Source organism: Amblyomma mixtum, chromosome 3 (genome assembly GCF_055824585.1).
Source record: "Amblyomma mixtum isolate Tamu chromosome 3, ASM5582458v1, whole genome shotgun sequence".
Taxonomy (NCBI): Eukaryota; Metazoa; Arthropoda; class Arachnida; order Ixodida; family Ixodidae; genus Amblyomma; species Amblyomma mixtum.
In genome coordinates this window covers 116,218,736-116,233,473 of record NC_143014.1, presented here as the reverse complement: position 1 = coordinate 116,233,473, position 14,738 = coordinate 116,218,736, and the positions used below count along the sequence as shown (strand labels likewise).

At 48.7% G+C, this 14,738-nt stretch overlaps 3 non-coding genes across 3 annotated transcripts; all 3 read right to left on the bottom strand.

The window, feature by feature from the left end:
* Window positions 1-4,905: 4,905 nt before the first annotated feature.
* Window positions 4,906-4,977, bottom strand: TRNAQ-UUG (transfer RNA glutamine (anticodon UUG)). Its single transcript has one exon. It is a non-coding gene; the product is annotated as a tRNA-Gln (tRNA).
* An 8,647-nt stretch (window positions 4,978-13,624) lies between these two features.
* On the bottom strand, window positions 13,625-13,696 carry TRNAE-UUC (transfer RNA glutamic acid (anticodon UUC)). Its single transcript has one exon. It is a non-coding gene; the product is annotated as a tRNA-Glu (tRNA).
* A 152-nt stretch (window positions 13,697-13,848) lies between these two features.
* Window positions 13,849-13,920, bottom strand: TRNAE-UUC (transfer RNA glutamic acid (anticodon UUC)). The gene has a single exon. It is a non-coding gene; the product is annotated as a tRNA-Glu (tRNA).
* Between the last annotated feature and the right edge of the window lie 818 nt (window positions 13,921-14,738).

Genomic DNA, 14,738 nt, shown 5'->3' with positions numbered 1-14,738 from the left:
ATTCCCAAAAGAAAAAGAAAAATATGGCTACCATGGTATTAAGAAGCTGAAAAAAAAACTTTTTTATTCGTCTCGAACGAAACGCCGTCGCCGCTGCCGGAATCCCAGTGGCGCAGTCATGCTCAGGAACTGGGCCCACTGAGGCAGCACGGTGAGTATAGCTGTGCTGTCGGGAGCGAAGATCCGGTTATTGTCTTGCGTGACAATTTGAATATTAGGGGGACTATAAACAGCCGCAGTCTCACTTCCTGACTTCAGTGCCGCGGCAGTAGTGCACTCACTGTTCTGTGCTGCACGTATGGATTTCGGCCATGTACCCGCGTGCTCCCACCCATCGGAGAGTGAGTCACGGCAGACTCATGCAGCACTTTTAACTCCTCTGTCCATGCTAAGTGCTTCACTGCTATGGTCGCCACTTAGACGATCGGGGGGTTTGTCATATACGCGTTGACAACATCCACCACCTTTGGAAACAGAATCGCTATTCTTGCATCGCTGACTCCTGCTACAAAAAGCTCCGAGATCGGCGGTTCCTATTGGAGCGAAAGCGCTATTCCTGACGTACAAACCCAGAGAACGGCTGGTTCCGTCAATTTCACCTTCAAGCTCAGCCAAGGTCAGGCTGCCGCTCGGGGAGAACGGCGCAAGAACGAAGGAGCAAGAAAATTGTGTGGCCAATGGTGCGCCTTTCACGTCTGCGGGAGCGAACAGTGCCTTTCCATAGATGGTGCAGCGGGCTCTTGAAAACCAGCGCACCCACGCCAAACGGCTCGAACAGCAGCGAGCTCGGCGACAGATACAGCGAGAGTCTACCTATACGAAGAAAAAAGCAAGATCTCTGCAAACCAATGGTCTCGTCCTTTACCAAGTCAAGCAAAACCGAGCTATCGCTCGACAAACTTGGTTTAACCGCGTTCAACCATTGCTAATTTTTTTATTAAGGCAAAAAGCCTTGTATGGCTCTTCAGTTAAAGTCCGGCACTGGCCGACCGTCCTTGAGAAACGCAAGGAAATCCACGTGACCCCATAATGTCATCGGCAGTGCCTAGATCATGAAGAAAGAAAGAAAAATAAAATTTCTTCCGAAGTGGGTTTCGAAGTATTGTAACGTTGGGTTCGACAGTCATATCTGCCAATGCTCAGTCTTCTAAACACTCGCTCAGAAATAATGAACTCGCGTCTCGAACGGGTGTCTGCCTCGCTCAATCTTCTGATTTGTACACGCAGTTAAAATCTCCCAACATGACATTGATCCTTTCATCACTGTTTAGGCGTCGATCAACACTCTCATACATTTTTCGTTCACTTGCAATATTTGGAGCATATAAACAAATAACTCGAAACCTATTGGCATGTAACATAAAGTCACACACAATGAGGCGCATAAATACTCTCTATAAACGCTTCAAGGGAATTTTTAACGAATAAAGTACACCCACCCGCTGTGTCAATAGCGTGGGAAATGCACACATTATACCGCGCTCTGAAAGTCTCCCATGTGGTTCGTTGCCTCTTCGCTTTCAACTTTGGTCTCTTGAACAGCAGTTACATCTAAGTCATACTCCATAAAAAGTCGGCTAAGTTGATATTGTTTTGGTAATTTGTATGGCAAAAGTAGAAATAAAATGAATGAATGAATGAATGAATGAATGAATGAAAAAAAAAAGCCGCGCACGTTGAGCGTGCCCACGAGCAAACTTGTTTCTAGGTTTACTGCCATTTTTTCTTAGCACCGGAACCGCACAGTATCACCTTCACTATTGCGATCTATCACCGATGTCACATTTCCCACATACTGCACAGTCGCTTGCGCCGTTCGGCTGATTGAGGCGGTGCTTTTTATGTCGCCGTAATGTGTCTCTATTTTCTCTTGAGGGATATTGGTAAACTGCCATTCATGATCTGAGAGAACCTGCCATATGGCAAGCCATTCAGGCAAGCGTAGCAGGGGATGGCAGAAAGTTAGGTGGGCGCATGAGATTAAGAAATTTGCGGGAATACGGTGGCCGCAAATGGCGAAGGACAGGGCTAATTGGAGAGACATGGCAGACGCATTTGCCCTGCAGTGGGCGTAGTGAGGCTGATGATGATGATGATGATGAATGTGTGTCTACCTTAGCCATTGTCACTCGCCGGCGGGTCCGACACACTCACTTGGCATCGGGTCACGTCGGCGGCAGCGCCGACGGCATCCGCCTTGGCCGAGGCTCGGGCGGAATTTTGGGTGCCGGTTTCAAGGTTGATCTTTGGGTGGGCGTCGTTTTCACAAGTGGCTCTCTGCTGACTTCTTTGCTTGTGCCGGGCACGCCGTTGCCGCTTGCGTCGTGAAGTCGTTTCGCCGCGGTGTCACCGAAACTCGACATCACAACGCCTTCAGTTCCCTGTTGGTGACGGTAGCAGTGTGTGGGATGTTACTCATCTCTTCGTCGTTCTTTTCGGGGCATTCGTTGGTACCCGTTGTAGCGCTCCTCGGCTAGCCCTTCTTCGTTGGTTTGCTATGTGCCTCTTTCTTCGCACGAGGAAGTGGGCTAATGGCGTCTTGAGCAGGCGGTACAGTCGCACCAACAGCAGCTGCTTCTACGTCAGCCTGGTCTATGAGGTATCAGCTCGGACTACATTGCTTGCGCTTAGTCCTGTTATATTGGAGTACGTTCCAGTACATTTGCTCTAATCATGGCCCTAGCGCTTACAGAAGGCAAAGCGCACCACTCGGCACTCTCGCCTGTTACACCTTAAGCATAACGGCGGGAGACCTGGTGCGACCAGTAGGGCCGTACTTCCAGCAATGCGTACTTGATGAGGCAAATCTTCGAGTCACTCCAAGCTTAAGTTTAAGGCCAACTGTGCGGGTAGAGGAGACCGTGTCAGCAATGCCTTGAAAGCGCCAGCACTCCAGAGACAGGTCGGTTACTTTCCCGTATGGAACCAGCGCAGCACGAACGTCTTCGTCTGGGACGTTATGCAGCACCCAATACAGCTTCAACCGCACATCCTGGTTGGGCGAGTTAATGACAAGGCACCATTTCTCCTTAACGTTCACTTCGCGAGCTTCCAGAATTTGCTTCGTCGCTTCTGGGTTACTGAAGGTGACGGCCCACATCTAGATCATCTGGATCATCACGAGATAAACCAACCTGTCCTCACCAGAGCAGCATTTGGCCACCTTGGTGTAGTACTTGGCCGCAACCTTCTATGAACAACCAAATTAACCCTCGGCCCTCAGTCCCCAGCGGCTGCGGAGCAAATGACCGGGGAGGCGGTCAGACCTGTGACGCAGCGGAGGATGCTAAGAATCATTGGCTGCGGACAGGCCACCATTGGAAACTGAACCTAGCAACGTTTACCTTATCCAGGGAAGCTAGTTTAGCAGTGCTGTTGGAGGAATTAGCGGGTATTAATTTGAATGCATGTCATAGGGTTTAGTGAGGTTAGGAGGACAGATAAGGCGTATACAGTACTAAAGGCGTATACAGTGCTACCGTGGATTAGCAGACAGACGAGAACTAGGCGTGGGATTCCTTATCAATCAGGACATAGCTGGCAACATAGAGCAGTTTTATAGTATTAACGAGAGGGTGGCAGCTATCGTAATTAGGCTTAATAAGCTGAAGTATAAGCTGAAGGTGGTGAAGGCCTACGCGCCTACATCAAGCCATGATGACCAGATCATTGAAGCCTTCTATGAAGACGTGGAATCGGCCATGACCAAAGTAAAATCACAGTACACTGTACTGATGGCCGGCTTCATTGGGAAGGTAGGCAAGAAGCAAGCTGGGGACCAGGCGGTAGGTGACTATGGCATAGGTTCTAGGAATAGCAGGGGAGAGTTATTAGTAGAGTTCGCAGATAGAAATAATTTACGGGTCATGAATACCTTCTTCCGCAAACGAGGCAACAGGAAGTGGACGTAGAAGAGCCCCAATGGTGAGACTAAAAATGAGAAAGACTTCATACTGTGCGCTCACCCTGGCATCATAGAGGATGTGCAGGTCCTTGGGAAGGTCTGTTGTAGTGACCACAGAATGGTAAGGTCTCGTATTAGCTTAGATTTGAAAAGGGAACGGAGGAAATTAGTGAAGCGGAAGTCTAGTAACGAGTTAGCATTAAGAGGGAAATTAGAGGAATTCAGGATTTTGCTGCAGAACGGATTTTCCGCATTAACTGAAGATGACGACCATAATGTTGAAACAATGAACGATCGTCTCGCAGATATCATTACGGAGTGCGCCGTACAAGTAGGCAGTAGGATGGTTCGACAGGATACCGGGAAGCTATCTCAGGAGGCTAAAGATCTGATTAAGAAATGGCAAAGCATGAGGACGTCTAACTCCATAGACAGAATAGAACTAGTAGAGCTGTCGATGTTAAGAAATAAGCGCAAGGTAGCCGACATCAGGAAGTTTAACATGCAGAAAATCGAGCACGCTTTAAAGAGCGGAGGTAGCCTAAAAGCAGTGAAGAGAAAACTAGGCATAGGTAAAAACCAGATGTATGCGATAGGAGAAAAATAGGGGAATTTCATTAGCAATATGGATAAGATAGTTAAAGTAGCCGAAGAGTTTTACACAAATCTGTGACAGTAGCGATTGCAATAGGAATGTTACTGAGAGAGGCACTAGAGCACAGCAATGGGGCATCCCGCCAGTAACGAAGGAGGAAGTAAATAAAGCCTTAGGAACAATGCAAAAGGGGAAAACAGCTGCTGAGGATCAGATAACAGCAGATTTATTGAATGATGGAGGACAGATTGTGCTCGAAAAACTAGCCACCTTCTATACGCAATGCCTTGTGACCTCGAGCGTACCTACAGCTTGGAAAAACGCTAACATTATCTTAATTCATAAGAAAGGAGGGCACAAGCACCGTAGAAGGCAGCATAAGAAGCAAAAATAAATAAAAAGGCGCAGGTCACACCGAGATCTGAACTCGGATCGCTGGATTCAAAGTCCAAAGTGCTAACCGTTACACCATGAGACCGGACTTCCCGACGCCGGGAATCGAATCCGGGCCTCCTGGGTGAAAGCCAGGTATCCTAGCCACTAGACTTCATTTTTTTCTTTATTGCCTGGCTTTGGCATTACACAAGAATGACCAGAACAAGATTGCGGGACACAATGAACACATGGTATTGATATATTCAGCCTGCCAAAAGCAGGCTTCGTCACATAAAATTCATTTAGGGCCATCAAAGGCTCCACCCTTGACAACCACTCGAAAGCCTCGCCAACAGCATTGACATTCTCAACAAACCGATGCACATTTTCACGAAAATAAATTCGTGCTGCCCTTGCGTCGGGATCACAGTAATATCTTGCCGTTCGCGAGCGCCAAATACTGTGGAACTCGGATCGCTGGATTCAAAGTCCAAAGTGCTAACCGTTGCACCATGAGACCGCACTTTCCGACGCCGGGAATCACCTGCTTCACCTGCTCTTGTTCAGAACTCTGCCTCGGGGAGCACCACGAAACTACAATCCTTGTCAGCTTGGAGAAGCAGGAAAAAGAAGCCAACGGGAAAAGATGTGATTGTCATCCGGGAAGTAGAGCTTCCCTGCGACGTAAGAAACACGTTGAACCATGACCCGAAGTTCAGCCACGGGTTCAGGCACATGAGTTCCTCGCTCTAAATAGACGCATCGCAGGAAAGGCTGCAGAAGAAAACAAGGAAAGGTGCCTCCTTGATGGTGTGGATGCACTGACCAGATCTACAAGTCGCTCTTCCACTGGACCAGGCAAGGATCCCATGGCAAAAGCTGTGTCCTATTTCAGACAGCACTGCCTCCGGCTTCTCCAAGCTGACAAGGATGGTGGCTTCGTGGTGCTCCCCGAGTCAGAGTTCCGAACAAGAGCAGATGAAGCGATTGCCAAAAACCTTTTTCCTTTGAAAGCTAGCGCAACGAGGGTAAAAGGGAAGACGATCTTGTTGTGTAAGGACTTAGAATTAGGTAGGCTGGCCAACGGCATCAGTAACGGTAAATGCAATGCTCTTTCTGTATTTTTCACAGCAAAAACGCACAAACCGTCGATACCTTTTAGAACTGTGGTCAGTGAGAATGGAACGTGGCAGGTTGTTCTCAGCAAATACCTACAGAAGCATCTGAGCTCACTTAGTGTTCATGATCCTTTTGCTACAAAAAATTCGAAAGATGTTAGGCTTCTGGAGGGAAACGCCTCTGTCGGTTATGTATTTTCAGTGGATGTAGAATACTTGTTTTATTCGGTGCCCCACGATGCCTTGTTCACTTCCGTGAGGGATGTCATAGAAAGTAGCGGTGCTGTTGAATTCCAGAACTCCTCAGGCGTGTCAATTAGTGGTTTTATCAAGTCGCCTTAATTTTATCTTAGTGTGACGTTTGTCTCATTTGACAACAAATTTTACCCACAACGACAAGGGATTTGCATTGAATCCTGTGTAGTTCCAGTGCTTACTAACATTTTTATAGCATAGTACTAAAAGTATTTAGGTATGTTGACGATTTTCTAATTGTTTTTGAAAAACAAAAAGACTTGACCTACACGGTTGCTGTAAGCACAGTTTTAGCCAACTTCCAAAAAAAGGGGAGGGGTTTGGTGTTCACTCATGAGAGAGAGAGAGAAAAACTATAATTTAACAGGAATTCGGGGCACGCCCCAGGGTCCCCGCACGACCCCACTGCACTGCAGCTCACTCATGAGCTTCCTAAGGGGGGGTGCTTACAGTTTTTGGATCTTAACATTACTCTGGGCGAGGATCATGTCTGTTGGCGATACCACCCTCGAGCCCAGAAGAAGTTACTGCCTTATACATCAGCGCATTCAAAAACTGTAAAACGCCCCATTGCTCGCCTCTGCCTTGAGTCAGCTCTCGTGAAGTCGTGCCACCATGCTATGCAGGTGAGTTTTGATAGGCAAGTTGATCGGTTGGTTTCGGCGGGGTTCCCATGCACGGTTATCGCAGCAGTTGCTGGAGCCCTCCTAAGAAAAATCAAGTGCGCGATGTTTCAGAAGTCGCCTGAACCAAACAAACAGTCCGTGAGACCAGAAGTGATGCCTTATGCGCACACGGTCGCGCACAATGTGAAAAAGGCGGCAGAGCGACATGGCGTGCCGGTCGTGTTTTCTGTCCCACGAAAGCTTGCCCAGCTATGCGCGCGAATTGGGAGCGATAAAAAGAGCTCCTGCAACAAAAAGCATGGCAAGCAGTACGTGAAGTATTGCAGAGGTGTGGTGCGAGATACCACTGACCTGCGGAAAAGCCTATGTGTGCCAAACGGGGCGGTGCGTTAATGACCGCGCGGCTGAGCACGCGCGATCGCTAACAAATCTAGGAGGTGCACATCTTTCGCAGCACTGTGCTGAGTGCTTCGTGTGTAATCGTGCGGCAGAACAGGAGTGGAGATATGAAGGCGCGGGAGCTTTTGGAAGCATTCCACATTAGAAAGAAGGGATTAGATTGTGTAAGTGATACTTCCGCCTTTTCAAGACAGATATCATATCTTGAACGGTTTTGTTGATGCCTTGTTGTACCAGTTTTTTGCGCATGCTTTAAATTTTTTATTTTCTTAAATTTTCTATTTTCTTGCTGGCTTTGCAGTAAATAAACTCAGATGAAGTTAGCGCATGTCCCGTGTCAGTCTTTCTTGTGTACGTCTTGCTGTAGCGCTATTACCATTTCTGTTTCAAATATCGTTTCTGGTTGCTTGCACATAAGGCAGGGATGACCCACGAAAGGAATAAGCCCTTATCCTGTAAAAACATTTTGACTGATAACATTCCAGCGTGCAACTTGAAAAAGAAAGTTTTAACCCATGGCTCAACGTGCATTCTCTTTACCTTCTTTGGTTTACTGATTTGGTTTCTGGCTGTTTTAACGTCCTAAAGCAACTAAGACTAAGGCTATGAGAGACGCCGTAGTGAAGGGCTCCGGAAATTTCGACCACCTGGGGTTCTTTAATCTGCACTGACATCGCACAGTACACGGGCCTCTAGAATTTCGCCTTCATCGAAATTCGGTCACCGCGGCCGGGATCGAACCCGCGTCTTTCGGGTCAGCAGCCGTCTTTACCCTCCTTAACACATTCCTTCCAGGGCCTCCACAGTACAAAGCCCTGTAGATGGGTTCCGGCAAGACAACTTCACATAAATCCTTATACAACTTTTTATTGTTCACTGTACATAAACATTCGTTGGAAAACCTCGTTGAGAGATATCGGACACTTGCGACAACTTCTCTGAAGTACCGAAAAATTCCGCCCGATAGGGTTTCGGTTGCAACAACAGTCAGGCAGCGCGCGCCCCAGCCTTACTTGGCACACGGTGCGCAAAAACGGATCACTGACATCACGCAGAAACATAAATCTGTTAACAATCTGCCGCAATAAAAGGTGTCCCAGACCCACTCCACCATCCTTCACTCTTCTAAATAAATTCGTCCGGCTGCACCTTTCCCATTGTGCAGCCCACACAAAAACAGCAAAAATTCGATGTAGTCTGTATGTTCATTCTTCCACAATGCAACACTTGCATCGCATACCACACCTTACTGATAAAGAAAAGGTTGCAGATGGTGTCTCTAGAGAAAATGTCTGAGAAAATGATGGTGTCTCTAGAGAAAGCCTGTTCCTTTCCATCTTTCCGCGTTCTCACGCACATCCTGGGTCTGCACTTTCCAATATGTTTCGCTATCGCGATAGCTTTCTAGCGGTACTCCAAGGTACTTCGTTGGGGTCTTCGCCCAGGGTACGTTTGCGAAGTAGTCAATCGTCGTTTGCCATGCTACGTGCCAGAGCCCCACTGACTTAGACCAGTTCACTTTGCTGCCAGAGGTTTTGCAGAATTCAGCGACACATTCAACGGCCTCTGTTACACCTTCTAGATTAACGGAAAAAACCGCTAAGTAATCCACATATGCCAGCAGCTTCACCTCCGCAGCTTACAGCCGAAAACCAGTCAGTCTCTCGTTTTCAATGATGTTTAAACACAAAGTCCCGATGTAAATGGTAAACAGAAGAGGGCTGAGGGGGCCGCCTTGACGTACCGAACGCTGCACACGAATGGGGGCCCCCAGACTCTGGTTAACAATCAATCTCGTCGCACAGTTCCGATACGCCAAGGCGACTCCCACCCGGATAACATAACCAACATTCACGTAATCAAGTATGCACAGAAAAATTTTATGCGTGACACAGTCGAACGCCTTTTCGAGATCAAGCTGCAAGATGGCAACGCGACTATTTGTAAAGTCCAAGCACTCGAGCACACATCTTGCCTTGTGTATGTTAGACAGACTAGACCGGCCTTTTATCCCACACGTTTGATGGGGGCCAACAATTTCCTGGATTACACACTGTAACCTTTGCGACAACACCTTCATCTAAATTTTATAATCAACATTTGTTAGTGCAATTGGCCTGTACCTTGTAACGTGTCGTAACTTGTCACCTTCATCCGTTTTCGGAATTAGGACAGCGTTTGATTTACCATAAGAAGGAGGCAATTCGCCTACGTCGTAAGCTTCATTAAAGACCGTCTTCAACACTGGTGCGATTCTGCTCTTAAATGATTTGTAAAACGCTACGCTTAACCCGTCTGGTCCTGGTGATCTCCCAGAATTTAAATTGTCTATTGCCATTTCTACCTCTGATTCGGTTATTGCGAGCTCTAAAACGTCTTTCTGCTCGTCGCTGAGTCGCGGCAGTGCCCAAGAAACCTGTCCTTAAGCGTACTCATGTCTGCATCCTGTAATGCGAAGAGCGCCTGATAGTATTAAAAAAACTCACGCTGTATATATTCGTTTCCGTCTGATAAAATGCCACCCCATTCTATGCTATCAATGTGATTTCGCCGAGCATGGGCCTTTTCAATTCCCAACGCTCGTTTCGACGACGTCTCCCCTGCTGCTACATCTTCCACTCTGGCCCGCTCTAACGCTCCACGATAACGGTCCTCTTCTATTAGTTGAATTTTTTTGTTTTATTTTCCTGATGTCATCGATCCATTTACCAGGCGCTTTACTTTCCTTTTCTAGCAGTTTTGCAAGCGTACACCCTCCCACTTTTTTAACCTGAACACGCGAGCGTCGACTGCCCGGCGCTGCAGCGCCGGAAGAAGAAGGAGAGGAGAACGCCTGCGAGGGCAACGGCACGCCCACAATTCATGCTGCTGGAGTAAGGTTCGTCTGTTAGGCTGTTCTGATTAGTGCGAAGCAACCCCTGCCCATCATCGGCTGTTATGCATTGGAGCCCCAAGAAGCTGCGAGCGATTGATTTATCCGCTGCATGTAGCGTGGGTGATTCTGAAAAGGGCATACATTTGGGAACAGCCTAGCATGCCCAAGAAACCAGTTGCAATCGTTGCTTAAAAAAAACTGACTGAAGAGGACCCTCGCTATTGACGCTTTAATTTCGCTATTTAAAGCAAATGCTCTCGAGACGCTACCCGCAAATGCAAGACGAGTCCAGAGTCGTGCCTGGAACGCTACGCATTTGCACCATCCCAGAGACATATGCACGCGTCAGACAGAACACGAAACAAACGCCCTCAATACCCTGCCTCAAAAATTGCTTCGCAGGGGTTGCTTCGCACGCAGCATAACAGCCAAGCAGACGACGATAGCTGCAGCGACATGATCGGCGCGCATGCTCGTCCCCTCTCCCAATTTCCGCTCTGCTTCGCCTGTGCACCGCTGCACCGGGCAGTCGACGCTCGCGCGTTCAGGTTAAAAAAGTGGGAGGGTGTACATCTTGTATTGCGTTCGCTGAGATTCTCTTCGTACGCAATGCCACTAGACCGTTCAACTGCTTTAATTTTAACCAGTTCTTTGCAAAGTTCCCACTGTTACCATATTTTCAGTTAACTACTAGGCTCTGTTCTGCTGATTTCAATTACTGCACAGTTAAAGTCATTGTCCTTAATTAGCTTGTTATTTATTATCCACAGATCCCAACTAAAAGCACTGCCCCGTTTTTTTTTTCAATCCTATCCCACATTCTACTAAACAGTGGTCCGAAAAAACCACCGGCACTACACGGTAACTGTTGCATTTTGGAATCACATCCAGCGATACATAAATGCGGTCAAGCCGAGCATGGCTTGCCCTCTGAAAGTGTGTGTACTTCACACCGCACGCGCCTTGCAAACACTCTGCCACATCCTCAAGGTTCCATTTGTCTATGATTTGCAACAGTATCTTCGTACTTGCGTCTCTGAACACCCTTGCACTGGTCTTATCGCAGCCACTCGGGACGCAGTTGAAATGGACCATGATAATAAGCTGTTTCTCTGAACTAAGACGCTGTTCAACACTTCGAAAAAACGCGGCCCTTTCGTCCGTAACATTTGGTGCACACACACAGACAACTCGCCATTCAGTGTTGTTCAATGTAAAATCGATAGCGACACAACGACCTGAAGGGCACGAGAAATGAGCGTGCACGACAAGACCCGGCAACTTCTTTACAAAAAGGACGCTGCCAGCAGATGTACAGGCGCGGACAAAAGTAAACGGAGCAAGCAACTGCCTTCGAATATCTTTCATGCGCCACCTAACTGAAATTTCCAGCAGTGGTACGCGCATGCTAGTAGCGGAGGTTGGTGGGCTTTCTTGTAGGCAAACAACGCTTCTTCATTACCAATGGAGAAAGCGTGATTGCTCTTCGAACGCAATAGCGTGCTCCGTTCACTTCTGGCCGCGCCTGTATCTATCGCATGACTCACTACATCGTAGAATCTAGACGTGAAACGTCGCACCATGCTCCCGGTCTCTTCCTCCCCTTCTACGTTTGTCTCCTGCACGGCCAGTAGGTCAATATCGTGCTCCGTCAAAAGTCGATACACTTGGCTTTGCTTTTTTTTTTCCTGCCAAGCCCCTAACATTGAGTGTGGCTACTTTCAACGGGGTTACAGAAGCCATTGTCGCAAAGAGTGAAGAGGCCAAGAGCATGGTGCTTACCCCACACGTCTAGCACATGGCTAGACGCCGTCGTTGCCACCGGAGCCATCCGGTGCAGGCCCCTGACCTTGCCGCGGGGCTGCCTTATCGCCGGCACGCTTGCCCGCCAAAACGTTGGGATTCGGTCTGAAAGACGACCGTCGGGACTGAGCAGTTTTTGCTGGCGGCTCCTCACCACTGAGAACTGCCGCCTTGTCCCCTTCGTTGTCGGACAGACCATGAGGGTGCTTGGCTGAGGCGGTGCCGCTCGCTGAACGGGCGCAGCTCTGGTCCTGCTGTTCCTCGCTGATCATTGGCTCGGCGTCCATAGTTGCCAAGATGTTCTCCCCGTTTGCCGACGTGTTCGCCTTACTCGAAAGTAATTCTTCCTCTTCGAGTTACTTCCCTTCGTTGCAATATCCACTAATGTCTCCGCCCTGATACGTCGGTCGTCCCAGCAGCCTTGCCAACTTCCACGGCTCCTTTTTCCTCGACGACATCCATCAGAAGCTCTGCCATATCGTCTCTCGATACCGCACCAGTAGCCACCGCGTATGTGCGAACACACTCACTGTCATCGTGGTCATACCGCCTGCATTTAGAGCACCGGGGTACCTTGCATTCACGTCGAACGTGACCCGTGTCACGGCACCGTAGGCACTGCATAGGCCGCCCAGGCACTACAACAAGGGCCAGCTCCCCGGGGACGCGTAACTGGTGCGGCAGGTCGTCAACCTTCATACCGGGTTTCAGCTCCAGGAGAACGGTCCAGATTGTAGACCCCTTCTCATTGACGCCTGAAGCACGCCAACGCTCCCGGGTCACCTGCGTAACACTCCCAAAAGCCGCAAGAGCCGTCCGAATGTCGTCGTCGTTGGTCGTCGGCTACACCGTGCAGCATCCAGTGCAGTCGTAGTTTCACCTGTTGGTCGGCAGGATCGATGATAATGCAGCGCCGTCCATTAACATCCAGTTCCTTTATCGCTGCCAACTTCTTCGTTGCTTCGATACTGTTGAGCGTGACAACCCAAACATGGTTGCCCTGATACCCCCCCAACGCCACAACGACGGGGAGCGCACCAGCGTTGGCGAGGGCGTCGCGAAAATCCTCTACCCTGTAGGGCCTAACTCGCACGTCGCCGTGCAAAAACACGGTGTTTAAAACAACACGACCTGTAGGCAACGTAGGCAAAATGACTTCGTAGTCTTGTTCTTCCTTATCTTCACTCCCGTTTCCGCGGCTAGCAAAGGCCGCTATCGCCGCTCCGTTGGAGCTCATGATCGTGCGTCCGCACCGAACGGTAGCCGGAAGTAGAATCCCTAGCCGCTAGACCACGCCGGAACACGGAGAGGAAGAGCAAGCAAGGGCACAAGCGCCGTAGAAGGCAGCATAAGAAGCAAAAATGTAAAGAAAAGGCGCAGGTCTCACCGAGCTTTGAACTCGGATCGCTGGATTCAAAGTCCAAAGTGCTAACCGTTACATTATAAAACCGCACTTTCCGACGCTGGAAATCGAACCCGGGCCTCCTGGGTGAAAGCCAGGTATCCTAGCCACTAGACCCCGCCGGAACACGAAGTGGAAGAGCGAGCAAGGGCATAAGCGCCGTAGAAGGCAGCATAAGAAGCAAAAAAAAAGGAAAAAGAGTTGGTCTCACCGAGCTTTGAACTCGGATCGCTGGATTCAAAGTCCAAAACGCTCCACCATAAGGCCGCACTTTCCGACGCCGGGAATCGAACCTGGGCCTCCTGGGTGAAAGCCAGGTATCCTAGCCACTAGACCACGCCGGAACACGAAGAGGAAGAGCGAGCAAGGGCATAAGCGCCGTAGAAGGCAGCATAAGAAGCAAAAAAAAAAAAAAAGAAAAGGCGCAGGTCACACCCAGCTTTGAACTCGGATCGCTGGATTCAAAGTCCAATCCGTTACACCATAAGACCGCACTTTCCGACGCCGGGAATCGAATCCGGGCCTCCTGGGTGAAAGCCAGGTATCCTAGCCACTAGACCACGCCGGATTTTTTTCCTTTATTTCCGGTATTCACATATACATACAAAACAAACCGCAATCACCAACTAAATTAAAAAACGACCGCACACCTTGTGCGGACGTACTTAAAATTCCTTCATCGACAATAACGGTTCCAAACGTGACAGCCATTCTGGGACACATTCCTGCAACTTTTGCCCCTCAAAAAAGTGTCTAATGCTTTCTCTAAAATACAGTCGTGCAGGTCTTACATCAGGATCAGCGTGCCGAACCGCCATTCTGCATTTCCAAATACTATGCAGGCACATTAACATAATCAAGTCAAAAGGGGTTCCGTCATTACTTTCTATTGGTAAGTAACGAATTCCATAGGCGTCGAGTGGAAACTCTTTTTTGATGGTACGCTGGAGCACATCCCAGAGGAACACAGCATCCCAACACTGCAGGAACACATGCTCAATTGTTTCTTCTTTTCTGCATATTATACAATGTGTACCCCATGGAACAAAAAACCCCTTTCGACCATCCACGGTTTTACAGTGAGAGTTCCCGTATGGAGTTTAAAAAAGAAGGACTTTACACCAGCTGGGATTTACAGTGCTTTCACGCGCTTTAAAACGTTCTTCCCAAGGCCTGCTCTGTAAAGAGACCGATATAACGGTACGGGCAGAACCATATCGCAGAGATCTTTATAGAGCTTTTTCCCATTGACTTCGCTCAGATATTCAAGTGAAAACCGTGTTGACAGAAACCTGCACGAAATCACGACTTCACCACTAGACCAGGCCGGAACACGGGGAGGAAGAGCGAGCAAGGGCATAAGCGCCGTAGAAGGCAGCATAAGAA